Source organism: Myotis lucifugus, unplaced genomic scaffold, assembly GCF_000147115.1.
Source record: "Myotis lucifugus unplaced genomic scaffold, Myoluc2.0 scaffold_76, whole genome shotgun sequence".
Taxonomy (NCBI): domain Eukaryota; kingdom Metazoa; phylum Chordata; class Mammalia; order Chiroptera; family Vespertilionidae; genus Myotis; species Myotis lucifugus.
Window position 1 is genome coordinate 4,478,244 of NW_005871124.1, and position 14,428 is coordinate 4,492,671.

General features: G+C 40.4%; 1 pseudogene; it reads left to right on the forward strand.

Annotated features, from left to right (window-relative positions):
- Positions 1 to 11,444: 11,444 nt before the first annotated feature.
- LOC102439865 lies at positions 11,445 to 14,023 on the forward strand (annotated as a pseudogene).
- Positions 14,024 to 14,428: the final 405 nt, after the last annotated feature.

Here is a 14,428-nt window from a genome sequence, read left to right on the forward strand (position 1 = left end):
AAGGTAGCTAAAAATCAGTGCAGAGAAGTGCTGACACATTTCTCAGGAGCCTGCATTCCCTACGCCTCTGGGAGATGTTTGGGGGAAGAGCAGATTTGCAGTATAGAAGAGAGGAGGAATGAGGAGAGGAAAGGGTATACTTGCCAACAATATTTCATCCTCCTGAAAGCTGCTCTACAGTGTCCTATAGCAGTTTCATGTATAAATGTGTGCCAATCTGTATATTATAATGTATAACTCAGCAGTCATTAAAAATACAATTTACTGGAGTGAAAAAGCACCCAGAATATCAACTCAGTATAAAGATTTACCATATGGCACAAAGGATTTATTTGGGGGGACAGGTAAAGATTTTGAAATAAGAAACTTAAATATATTTTTCTACTATATTTAATTGAAATTTTGATGAATATATAATGTGTATGAAGCAAAGAATGTTATGTGTATCTATTTATGTGGCCTTACATTTGTTCTCTGAGAAACTTCGTACATGATGATTGAGTAGGAAAAAGATTGCCTTACACACGCCATCTCTTTTTATTTCCTCACAACAAGACAATGGGGTGTCAGTCCTGATATCGATTCCCAGCTCCACTACTGAGTTATTGTGAGCTAGTAATTTAATCAAAATGGGAGTATGAATCAGATGACTCCCAAAGACCCTTCCAATTTTGAAATTCTATGGTTCCAAGATTTTTGTCTATAGCCATGGTATTTCACTTCCTTTTTTCAAAGGAGACACCAAGATTTATTGCTTGTTAACTAACAGCTCTTGACTGTGACATGCGGATTCCAATGGCTCTGCCAAGCCCCAAGTCCTAGGAGACAGGGCCTAGGAACAGGATACTTACCCACCCAACCCCTTCTGTACTCCCTCTCCACTGGCAGATCAGCTGGCGCTGGCCTGGTTCTGAGAGGGGTGAGGAGGACCTAAAGCAGGATTCTTATGTTCGTCCCTGATCACTGTTGACTTGCATTCCTTTCACAGGATTCTATGGATAGGTAGCAGAAGCTCCCATTCATGTTATATGCGTTTATGAGTGCTTGTTGTATGCTTAAATCACTGTGTCGTGCACTGAGGAGAAGGCAGAGTTGGGCAAGCCCTACAAGCAATTACGCAATTGTGGTTTAGAACAGAGAGTTAAAGGGACCAAAATAGTTCTCTGTCAACCAACAATGGCCTCTAAAGTTTCACCAGGAATGATTCATTCTTTGGTCTTGTATGTTTCTTGGCCTTTGTGAGTACTCTATTATAATTTTTAAAAAAGTATTTGGAAGGATAAAGGGTTGTGATGAAGAGGAGGAAGAGCTGGGGAGGGGTGAAGAGACATTAGAGCAGTGGTTCTCAACCTGTGGGTCGCGACCCCTTTGGCGGTCGAACGACCCTTTCACAGGGGTCGCCTAAGACCATCCTGCATATCCGATATTTACATGACGATTCATCACAGTAGCAACATGACAGTGATGAAGTAGCAACGAAAATAATGTTATGGTTGGGTCACAACATGAGGAACTGTATTTAAAGGGCCAGAAGGTTGAGAACCACTGCATTAGAGAGAGAGAGAGAGACTGATGTAATTAATGAGGATAGGGGGAATGAGTTTCAAGAAGTGTTTATAAAAAACAAAAATTCCAAATTAATATATTAAACTAAGATCTATGCTCCGATGACAATCTATTATCAATTGGTCAGCCTGGTGGCAAAAATTGAGTTCCTGTCACGTTCCAGGTACTGTTCTAGGTGCTGGAGATATATCAATGAACATGATAACACTGCTGAATCAAAGCGACTTAAAGACTATAGAGAAGGAGAAAGACAGGAAGTGACAAAGGGAAGAAGGTAATTTCAGCTTAATAATGACCAACCACTAAGCCTTAGTGACTAAGGGAATGAACTAGATGTGATAAATAAAAAAAGCTAATCTACAGTAAGTGGTTAGTATATATAAGGATGCAATAAATGCTAGCTATTATTATTATTATTAATCAGCTGTCCTAAATGATCTGGCCCCTTCTCACCTCCCTGGCCTCAGCTCCTACCATTCGCTCCCTTTATCCATTGTGCACCAATCACACCAGCCTTGTTTCTGACCCTCAAACAGGCTGTGAGATTCTTTGCATTTACTATTATTTTAACTTGAAACTCTTCCCCCCAAATATTTACAAAGCCACTTTATCTACTCTCACCCCGACCCTGCCAACACAACCCAATTTGGTGCCATCACCCCTACATCTCTTTAGGACATACTTCCTGGGGAAAAGCCACTGAAGAAAGGTGAGACGCATGCTAACAGAACATCAAGAGCCAATGTTTCAAACTTATGCCTATCTTGATCACACTGGAGGGTTGTTGGATGTAATTATTTAGTACTTTGGGCTTCTGTTTTCTCATCTGTAAAACAAGTTTGGCCCTTTATAGGAAAAAGTAACAGGAAGCAAAGGTGACTCGAGAGCTCCCAGGAGTTGCCATAAACTTGATACTTTCCTAGTAAAATAAATCAGAATGTTTACTTGCTGAACTGCCACCCCTAAAACCCATTGAAATTTGCACTGTGGCTAAGTGTGGTAGGCAGAATAATTGCCTGCAAAGATGTCCATATTCCAATCCTGGGAACCTATGAATATGTTACCTTACCTAGCAAAAGGGGTTTTGTAGATGTGACTAAATTAATGATTTTGAGCCGTAACTGGTTTGGCTCAGTGGATAGAGCGTCAACCTGCGGACTGAAGGGTCCCAGGTTCGATTCCAGTCAAGGGCATGTACCTTGGTTGTGGGCACAACCCCAGTAGGGGGGGTGCAGGAGGCAGCTGATTGATGTTTCTCTCTCATCAATGTTTCTAACTCTCTATCCCTCTTCCTTCCTCTTTGTAAAAAAATCAATAAAATATATTTAAAAAAATTAATGATTTTGAGATGGGTTAGGGTTAAGGTTAGGGTTAACTCCACCTGTCTTCAGAGCAAACATCTCAAAAATGGAATATGGTGGGGATTAGTCTTTCATTAAATTAAACAGGATCCTCTCTGGTTCTCCCATGTCCCTAAAATAAGTATAGAAAGGTTATCCTTTCCTGGCACCACTGAAGACGTGAGAAATAGGTCTCTTGGTCTACCCCTGTAAGAGGAGCGGGGCTGCCCAGCTTCTGAGGCTGAGGAGATGTTCCATTTCCCATTAGCTTGAGTGATGACAAAAGTCACTGAAGCTCTGAAGCTACTGTTGCTACAGAAGCTGACCAAGCAGCCAGGATATTGACATTCTTAGAAGAGATAATTATTTTGAGACAAATTATCTTCATCAAATGAAAATTCTGGGAGAAATATATACTTCAGATTTCCTTCTACTTTACACTGACTAACATACTGTGGTTAAGATATTCTGAGAAAGTTCTTCAGCTTTTTATTTTCCAGTTTAGAATAGTAATAAACACAGGGATTTAAAAAATTACACGAATTGGGGTGACATTGGTTAATAGATTTTTAAAATATATGAAACCTTTTTTTCCAGATAAATAATTGACTGAATTGCTTTATAAGTAAAAAAAAAAATTTATAAAAGGCCAACCCTGAAAGATTGATATAATTTCCCTTCTCTCATAACATAACCTCAAATTATAAAATTCCATTTAAACTTCTTTTTTTCTTAGAAACAAATGAGAAGCAGAAAAGTGAAACTAAAGTATGGGTAATTATGGAGCTTTTCTAGTAGTGCAATAAACTCTGCATGTATACTAGTACAATTTTTAAGTGTTACAAATATTTCAATAGATTTTTGGGAAAGTTCAACACAAAGAAAATTTACTTAACCTTTAATCAAAATGCTCTCTGTGTTTGCTTTGCTCTTCTTGATTCTGTACAGTAAGAACGCAGCAGTTGTAAGATATTTTTTGTGTGTGAATTCCTGCCTTGTAAATCAATATTAATGATGTTTCTCATTCTTTGTATTAAGGTGCTTAAGGAAGATTAGCATATCTTTTAAGGGTTTGGCGTGTTGAAAAAAACAACATATACTTAGATGCTAAAGATAATGTCTGCCTAATGCAGAGTTTTCTGTCAAATCCATGAGTTTTATGAAGGCTTTTTTTAAAGTGGCCAAGGTACATTATACTTGGAATTAAAAGGTCACTGAAAGTTTCCAAGACATTGAGATTTTCAATTAAGTGTAACTCCCTTCAGGAAGGCATATGGGTGGGAGAAAGATAACAGTTCTGATTCTCTGCATGAATATTCTTAGGAAATGATACAGGGATATTTGAGGGGCTGGGCTCTTTAAGGTCAGAAATAACAATATAAGGCTCACCGACACATTTTTATATAGCCTACATGATGTGGTATCTATTTTAAATTACTTGCCATTACTAAAAAAAACCAGGATTGTAATCTGGATTTCCTGCTTCTCTTGAAGATCTGGTCTCTCAGGGCCATATTTCCTCATGGTGATAGCTAGCCAGGGCCATATTTCCTCATGGTGATAGCTAGCAGGAGTAGCTAGTGGCTATCCTCTTTAGGTAGGGCACAAGCTTGCTATTGACCAGGCTTGACCCGTGGGCTTGTGGGTTTGTGAACCTGGTTTGGTCTGTGGAGAAATCTGGCTGCTGCTTCTGTTGAAATTCAGGAGCACTCATGTTCACTACTGGCTTCCCTAATTAGGAACCCTCAGTCTTCCACATCTGGGTGAGAAGTGTCTTGTCCTGAAAGGTTCTTGGGAAAATTGCAGGAGTCTCTTACTGAGACTGAAGGAGTTGAGAGACCTCCTTGGTATATAGGAGATGTTCAATAAGACTATGAATAAGTCCTGGTCTGCAGAATTCTTATATCCTCTCTTCATTTTCAAGCCAATACTCCCCATTACACAGATTATGAAGTATGTGAAGTTCATCTTTAATATCTTTCTCCTTTTCTCTCTCTAAAGGAACTTATCCCTAACCAATCGATTGCCTTGTGCACAAACATGACATTACTATCAGCCCTCCAATGGCTTCCCATCACTTTACAATAAAATGAAAAGCGCATACCATGGCCAACAAGACTCTACATAATCTGGACCCCATCTACCTTTCCATATTTATTTGCTACTGCTCTCCCCCTCTCTCAGTGTACTCTAGCCACACTGACATTTTTGCTATTTCTAAACAGGCCAAATAGGCTCCCATCTGATGGCCTTTGGTCTTGCTATTCCCCAAGCCTGGAAAGCTCTTCCCATGGGCAGGGGTATGGCTGGCTTCCTCACTCAGTTTATGCCTCTACTCAAATTTCACTTTCCCAGCGTGGCATTTCCTGATAACTGACATAAATAGTCCATTATCCCATCACAGTCTATCACTCCCTATTCCCTCCTCCTGCATTATTTCCATATCCCTTATCACTAATCTGACACTCTAAAGCAGTGGTTCTCAACCTTCTGGCCCTTAAAATACAGTCCCTCATGTTGTGACCCAACCATAAAATTATTTTCGTTGCTACTTCATAACTGTAATGTGGCTACTGTGATGAATCGTCATGTAAATATCTGATATGCAGGATGGTCTTAGGCGACCCCTGTGAAAGGGTCGTTTGACCGCCAAAGGGGTCACGACCCACAGGTTGAGAACCGCTGCTCTAAAGGAAGTCCTCACTTTGCATGGTAGTGGGGGACCATAAAAATGGCCATGCAAGTTGAAACCATGCAAGACATTACTAATAATAAATGGAAAAAATTACGATTGCTCCATGAGTGACCTTTAAAATTTTTGTTGAAATATTAAAAACTCTCCCATTCTTGGTTATAAATGTGTAGGAAAATGAAAAAAAAAACTTATAAAATAAATATTTATTTACTATACTGTATTTTAAAACATTAAGAGTACTGAGAATTAAAATGTATTATTTCCATAACTTACAGATAAATTTATTATAAATTTATTATGTACATATATAATTGAAAAAGAGTAATTCTATAAAATACAAAATAGAATATATGCATGGCATGTGCTAAAAATAATATAAGGTTCATGTCAGCCTTTGAAACTGTTATTCAGTTACTTATATGGTTTTATGTGTAGCTATGTGTTGGCCCATAATATACACTCTATTTCCTGCTTTGAAATAATCCAATTAGTTTGAAAACCACTGCTCTTATTCCATGATGAGCAACAAAATGGTCTACAGCCAGCTGAAAGGGCCATTACAGAAACAACCATCCTTCTGTCTTTTTTTTTCTTTTCTGCAAAAAGCTTTCTTGCTTCATTTGGTCCAATGCATGGGAGAGGGCCTCAGGGTGGTTAAAAGACTGGCTAGTAGTTTTGGGGAGAGGCTCAGGCAAAAGCCAGACCCCAGGGGATGCAGAGGGGCCCCTCAAAGGCTCTGGGCTCCACAGGCTCCTGGTCCTGCTTGAGGGGGAGCCTCTCGAAGAGATACTGGCCCCGCCCCACCTGGGGGCCGGCAGCCTGCGGAGGTGAGTCAGGTGTGGCCCATCTTCTTGAGTTTCACCTCCTCACCCGGAAGTGGTTCTGTGGGGAGTCACGGGGCTGAGGGTCTGTGTGGGTAGAACCAGAGCAGCAGCTCCAGAAGGGCCTGCGTCAGGCTCCTCCAGGGCGGCCTGAGTCCTGCCCACTCCTCTGGGGAGGCCTCAGCGCGTCCTGGAAGAGAATGCGGCCACCACGCTGGGTTTGCACCTTTAAGAGAAGCTCAGCGCCCTCCCGCTTCTTCTCGGCCAACTCTCTGAAGAAGTGCCCCCCTCCAGAGCCACGTCCTCACGGTGGAAACAGAGAGAGGTAGGCGTGGAGCCCGCAGAGGCAGAGGGGCCAGGCGGTTGACAGCAGCCTCCACCTGGGGAATAATTTGACGAATTTGGGAGCTCAGGGTTGTTCAGCAGTAAGGAGTTAAGGTGTGTTGGCTGGTCTTGGGGGTGGTGCCGAAGGTGGTGACTGGAAAAGACGGTGGAGGGTGGTTGGAGGTTGGAAGAAGGGGCATCCCTGGGTCTGTTCTATCCAAACACTGTTGAAGCAGGAGTCAGATCCGGGACCGCTGAGGGCGCTGTTAGTACTTCATTCCTTTAAAAAAAAACACTTGTTATTGTTGAAAGTATTATGTATGTCCCCTTTTTCCCCCCATTGACCCCCTCCAACCCTCCCCAACCCTGCCCCAGGCCCTCACCACCCCATTGTCTGTGTCCATGGGCCATGCATATATGCATACAAGGTCTTTGGTTGAACTTCTCCCCACCTCCCTCCCCCTACCTTCCCTCCGAGATTCTGCACTCTGTTCCAGGCTTCCAGGTCTCTGGATCCACTCTGTTCATGTTTATTTTGTTACTTAGGTTACACATATGACTGAGATCATGTGATACTTGTCTTTCTGTGACTGACTTATTTCACTTAGCATGATACTCTCCAGGTCCCTCCATGCTGTCTCAAAAGGTAAGAGATTTTTATTTTTTACTGCTGCATAATATTCCATGGTATAAATGTACCACAGCTTTTTTATCCACCCATCTACTGATGGGCACTTGGGCTGTTGTAAATTGTGCTGCTATGAACATAGGAGTGCGTATATTCTTTCTGATTGGTATTTTGGGTTTTTAGGATATATTTCTAGAAGTGGGATCACTGGGTCAAATGGCAATTCCATTTTTAAATTTTTGGGGAAACTCCATACTGTTTTCCATAATGGTTTCATTTCCACCAGCAGTGTACCAGGGTTCCCTTTTTCTCCACATCCTCACCAGCACTTGTCATTTGTTGATTTGTTGATGGTAGCCATTCTGACGGTATAGGGCAGGGGTGGGCAAACTTTTTGACTCGAGGGCCACAGTGGGTTCTTAAACTGGACCGGAGGGCCGGAACAAAAGCATGGATGGAGTGTTTGTGTGAACTAATATAAATTCAAAGTAAACATCATTACATAAAAGGGTACGGTCTTTTTTTTTTTTTTAGTTTTATTCATTTCAAACGGGCCGTAGTTTGCCCATGGCTGGTATAGGGTGATACCTCCTTGTTGTTTTAATTTGCATCTCTCTGATGATCAGTGACTTTGAGCGTTTTTTCATATGTCTCTTGGCTTTCTGTATGTCCTCTTTGAAAAAGTGTCTATTTAGGTTGTTTGCCCATTTTTTAATTGGATTGTTTGTCTTACTTTTGTTAAGTTGTATGAGTTCCTTATATATTTTGGAGATTAACCCTTATCGGACGTCATTGCCAAATAAGTTCTCTCATACAGTGGGCTCCCTTTTGGTTTTGTTGATGGTTTCTTTTGCTGAGCAGAAGCTTTTTATTTTGATGTAGTCCCATTTGTTTGTTTTTTACTTAGTTTCCTTTGCTGTAGGAGATGTATCCATAAACATATTGCTATGAGACATGTCTGAGATTTTGCTGCCTATGGTTTCTTTTAGAATTTTTATGGTTTTATGACTTACATTTAAGTCTTTTATCCATTTTGAGTTTTTCTTGTGTATGGTATAAGTTGGTGGTCTAGTTTCATTTTTTTTGCATGTAACTGTCCAATTTTCCCAACACCATTTATTGAAGAGACTGTCTTAACTCCATTGTGTTATCTTGCCTCCTTTGTCAAATATTAATTGAGTATAATGGCTTGGGCCGATTTCTGGGGTCTCTGTTCTGTTCCATTGATCTATATGCCTGTTTGTGTGCCAGTACCAGGCTATTGATTACAGTGGCTTTGTAGTGTTACTCGAAATCTGGTATTGTGATTCCTCTAACTTTGTTTTTCTTCCTCAAGATTGCTGTAGCTATTCGGGTCTTTTTTGATTCCATATACATTTTTAGAGTATTTGTTCTAGATCTGTGAAATATGCTGTTAGTATTTTAATAGGGCTTGCATTAAATCTGTAGATTTCCTTGAGTAGTAGGGATTTATAAATTTATAGTAAACTTATCTATAAGTTATAGATACAGTTAAAGGTGTATATTATCTATTTTGAAATATGTAGATACCATATATATTTTCTATTTAAATAAATGTTAATCATAATTAAAAAATGTATTATGCTATATAATAAAGAGGCAATATGAAAATTGACCCTCACTCCACCACGCTGTCACAATATGGCTGAGCCCACAGCGGAGGCAGAGTTCCCGTAATGAGCTGTAATGAGCAATCAGCGGGGACCTGAGGCTGTGTGGCGCTGGGCCAGGGTAGGAGACCTAAGGCTGTGCCCCCTGCCCAGCAGGGCTTGACGAGGGGACCTCAGGCCGTGTCCCCCACCCCAGCACTGGGCCAGGGGACCTGAGGCTGTGCCCCCCCCACCCCCCTGCCTGGCGGGGCTTGACGGGTGTGGGGCTGGCCAGGTCTGGATCTTGTCCAATGGGGCTGGAGATGGGTCTCACGTGATTTTTAGGTGCATGTGGGTGGGCGGGGACTTGACTCTGGGTCCCGCAGCCCCAGACTCTGACAGAAGGGAAATTTTTCATACATATTTTACTAATTTTCTTTCATCTCTGACACTTCTATTATAGAGAAAGGGCAAATAGCAATATTAAAATATTTCCTCTAATTAATTCCCTTTTAATGTGCATGAATTTCGTGCACTGGGCCACTAGTTTCTATATAAAAAGTACCGATTCAGTGGGAATTTCTCAAAAGAAGATATATTGATTGCCAAAAGATATGTGAAAAGGTGTTCAACACCACTAATCATCATTACAGAAATGCAAATCAAAACACAATGGGATACCTCTTCAAATCCATTAGGATGGCTATTATGAAAAGAAACAGAAAATAGCAAGTGTTGTCAAAGATACGGAGAAATTGGACCCATTGTGCATTGTTGGTGATATATAAAATGGTGCATACACTGTAAAAGACAGTATGACAGTTCCACAAAAAATTAAACATAGAATTATTCTATAATCCAACAATTTACTTGCACTTTGAGATATATACCCAAAAGAGTCAAAACCAGGGACTTGAACAGATATTTGCATACAAATATTCATAGCAGCATTATTCATAATAGCCAAAAGGTAGAAACCACCCAAATGGGATAAACAAAATATAGTATACATAAGGTGGGGCAAATGTAGGTTTACAGTTGTGAGTACATGAAACACACAGTTTATTCTTGTATTATTATTTATTAATTACTGTATTATTTTCCATACAAAACACCTGTAAACCTGCTTTTGTCCCACCCTGTACATACAATAGAATATTATTCAGCCTTGACAAAGGAAGTAAATTCTAATGCATGCCACAACATGAATGAATCTTAAAGACCTGCTAAGTGAAATAAACTGAACACAAAAGGAACTAGAATAGTCAAATTCATAGAGACAGAAAGTAGAAGTGGTTAGCAGGGGCTGGGGGTGGAAGGGATGGGGAGTTTGTGTTTAATGAATATAATCTCAGTGTTGGATAATGAAAAAGTTCTGGAGATGGATGGTGGTGGTGTTGCACAAGAGTGTGAATATATTTAATGACACTTAACTGTACATTTAAAAATGGTTAAAATGGTAAATGTTATGCTCTATATTTTGCCACAACTAAGAAAAACTTATGAAGAGGAGTTTGACCAGTGCTCATCTCTATTTTTTTATTTATTTAAAAAATTTTAATTGAATTTATTGGGGTGACATTGATTCACAAAACCATACAGGTTTCAAGTGTACAACTCATGCCTCTTCTCACTGTAAAATTTATGCTAAGAAGAGAACATTATTTATATTACTTTGTGAAAGGTCATACTCCTTTCCAAGTTTGGATCAGCTTCCAACATTTTGTCCTTTGTGTTTTCAATGTCATGGAAAACCTCTGAAAGTTCCTTTAATGTGAAGTTTTTCACTAGTGTGGCTTCCTCTAGGCTGTCTTCATCCTTTTCATTGTATGTCATAATAACTTTCTGCATTATGCCTATAAATTTGCCTTTATTAAGTTCCTCTGGCTTCAAATCTAGAGCCCCTCAAACAGCTACAGTGTGTTAACATTCCCACTGTCAGCTATTTCTTCTATATCTCCATTTACCTTTGATTGGAAACCTGTCAAGTTACTTACACAGTGCAATAAAAGTTCTTGACATGCTGTGTACATACTACTTGCTGGATGCCTGAATATTCTTAATTGCATGCCTTCTGTCTTATTTTTTCCCAAAACTCAGCTTAAAAATTACATGAAATTCTCTCTCTCTCTCTCCCTCCCTCCCTCCCTCCCTCCCTCCCTCCCTGTACCTCTGAATAGGTCATTGTAGCATCAATAGCCTATCTGAAATTCCATCTAATAGGCTTTAAAGGTTGAAATTATTTCATGGTCCATTGGATAGACTAATGAAATTGTGTTTGGTAGTAAAAAGTAAATTTTTACTTTTCCATTCAAGAGAATTAAGGTGACCTGGAGCATTTTCCGACAGTATAGTGCTGTAAAAGTTAAATTATTTTGCCTGGAGTACCTCTCTATTGCTGGGAGACAAGGAGGCACCACAGCTACATACTTTGCTGTCCTTGTGTGAACTGAACAACGGATGAGCAGTGACCAGTCACTGACTGACTTGAAAAGTAGGGATGTGATTGATCACTGACCATACTATGCATTTGTCATTTACATAGTGATTTGTGGACTGGAGGGCTAGTAGTGAAATTTGTACTTTACGCAATAACTCAGATGTGCTATTGGGGGACTTTTGCTAAATAAACAATGGTAACTAAAATGCATACATAACAATGTAAAGTGAGGACTATCTGTATTATATATCTATTTATTTATGTTTTTCCCACTAGAATGTAAGATATACAGGATGGCAACTTAGTCTAATTTGTTTACAGTTTATATTCCCAATGCCTAGAACAAAGCCATAGTAGGGTCTCAACAAATACTTGTAGAAAAGAAAGAGAAAGAAAGAGAATGGGCAAAAAACAGGAAGGAAGGGGAAAGGGAGGTAAGATCGTCGAGTCTTAGAGTTAGATCAATTGTCATGTGTAGATGGTGCTCATAGAAGTAAAATAACTTTCATAAAGGCACCCAGTTCTCCAAGGATCTGATCTGGGGTCTGATATGTACCCCCTAACCTACATTGTTCTTCTTTCTCTCTTTCTTCGTCTCTCCAAACCTTCTTTCAGGGTATGCATTCACAGGAAGATGTGACTCACAAAATTGAAGGAGCCTTAATCACTTGACCTTTGAGGAAGGATTAGAACCTTACTTCAGAAAAGCATAGCCCTGTGGGGGGAGGTGACATCAGGGTGTTCCCAGGCTCCCTAGTATCAGACCACGTAGGATACTAATTCTTAGATTATGTCAAATGATTTGCATTTTCTTGCCTAAATGTCTTTGGGTGCTGCTACAGCAGAGTGTACAGGATGCTGGGGTTTTCCTCTGAGTACCTCACTCCCCTGAGGTTAGGTTTCTAATTTACTCAGGGAGCTCCAGTGTCCCAGAGCAGATTGGGCAACCTGGCCAACTTGGAGGGGAAAAGACTGACTTCAGATGAAAAACTTCTGTTTTTGTGACTAAGGACTTAGTCAGCTACCTACTTTAGGATGTACTATTTGTCAGAAACTAGATCTGGAGGAAATATCACTCATTCTGGCTAGAGTAATGGTTTTCAGTGCATTTTTTACTCATGAAATTAAAAAAGAATAGGGTTCTAGTTTAACTTTGTGGTTGAGGTTATGAATGAGAAAGAAAGTTTAATTTGCCCATGGAGGCCATCCTCTTAGTCAGAGTTTTAGAGCATTCCAGACTCTTGTTTCAATGTAAGCATATTGAACATCAGTAAAATACCAAGAGGGCAAACAGTGGTCTATTTGGAGATTCCCCTTGCCCTTTCTGTTTTTACTTGCTCTCTCTCTTCCCTGTATTCATGGAAAGAGCAGATTTGCTTTATAAGAATAAAATTACTAAGTGTTGCTTTTTCACAATGGGTTTGTCATCGGAACACAAGTGTTATGAAAATCACTGATAAATCTAAGACAAAATAGGAAAGGAAAAGACTCATATCAACATCATCATCATTGGACATATAGTTTTTGGTAAGTCTACCACTATTGGCCATCTGATCTACAAATGTGTTGGGATTGACAAAAGAAGCATTAAAAACGTGATAAGGAGGCTGCTGTGATGGTTCTTGGGTAAACTGAAAGCTGAATGTGAGTGTGGTATCACCACTGCTATCTCCCTGTGGAAATTGGAGACCAGCAAGTATTATGTGACCATCACTGATGCCCCCAGGACACAGAGACTTCATCAAAAACATGATTACAGGTGCATCTCAGGCAGACTGTGCTGCCCTGATTGTTGCTGCTGGTGTTGCTGAATTTGAAGCAGGTATCTCCAAGAATGGGCAGACCCATGAGCATGCCCTTCTGGCCTATACACTGGGTGTGAAACCACTGATGGTTGGTGTTAACAAAATGGATTCCACTGAACCGCCCTACAGCCTGAAGAGATAAGAGGAAATTGTTAAAGAAGTCAGCACCTACATTAAGAAAATTGGCTAAAAGCCTGACACAGTAGCATTTGTGCCAATTTCTGGTTGGAATGTGACAACACTAACATGCCTTGGTTCAAGGGATGGAAAGTCACCTGTGAAGATGGCAAGGCCACTGGAACCACGCTGCCTGAAGCTCTGGATTGCATCCTGCCACCAGCTCGTCCAGTTGACAAGCCCTGTGTCTGCCTCTCCCGGATTTCTACAAAACTGGTGGTATCGGTACTGTTTCTGCGGGCTGAGTGGAGACTGGTCCTCAAACCCAGCATGGTGGTCACCTTTGCTCCAGTCAATGTTTCAACTGAAGTAAATAAAGTCTACTGAGGTGCACCATGTAGTTCTAAGGGACGCTCTTCCTGGGGACCATGTGGGCTTCAGTGTCAAGAATGTGTCTGTCAAAGATGGTCATCATGGCAATGTGACTGGTGACACAAATATGACCCACCAATGGAATAGCTGGCTTCACGACTCTGATAATTATCCTGAGCCATCCAGGCCAAATCAGTGCCGGATGTACACCTGTGCTGGACTGTCATCAAGCTCACATAGCTTGTACACTCGCTGAGCAGAAGGAAACTGATTATCATTGTGGGTTGGAACCTGAAAAAGAATGAGCTTGACTCCCTCAAGAGAGAGTAGAGAGATGCCACTGGTACCTGAGCTTCTTGTAAGATGCTCTTGCAGGATATTTGGTGAAAAGAATTAGTTGGCTAGAATTAGTCTTGGGTTTGGTACATTTCCAACATCTGTGCTTTTCCTGTGGTTGTCATTAGCATAAGTATTTGAGAATCAACAACTGAAAGAATTTGAAAAACGTATTGACTGAAGATTTTTGTCACAAACACTCCATTTCAGTTGGCATCTTTCACTCTTTCAAAGGTCTCTCATTTTAAATAATACTTTTTTCTTTCATCCTATTGAATTTAAATTATGTTCAAGCCCTGTTAGGGTGGTCTGACTCTAGAATAGAGAAATAGGACCATCCCATATCTGGGGGACCATTAGAATTCAGGAAAGAT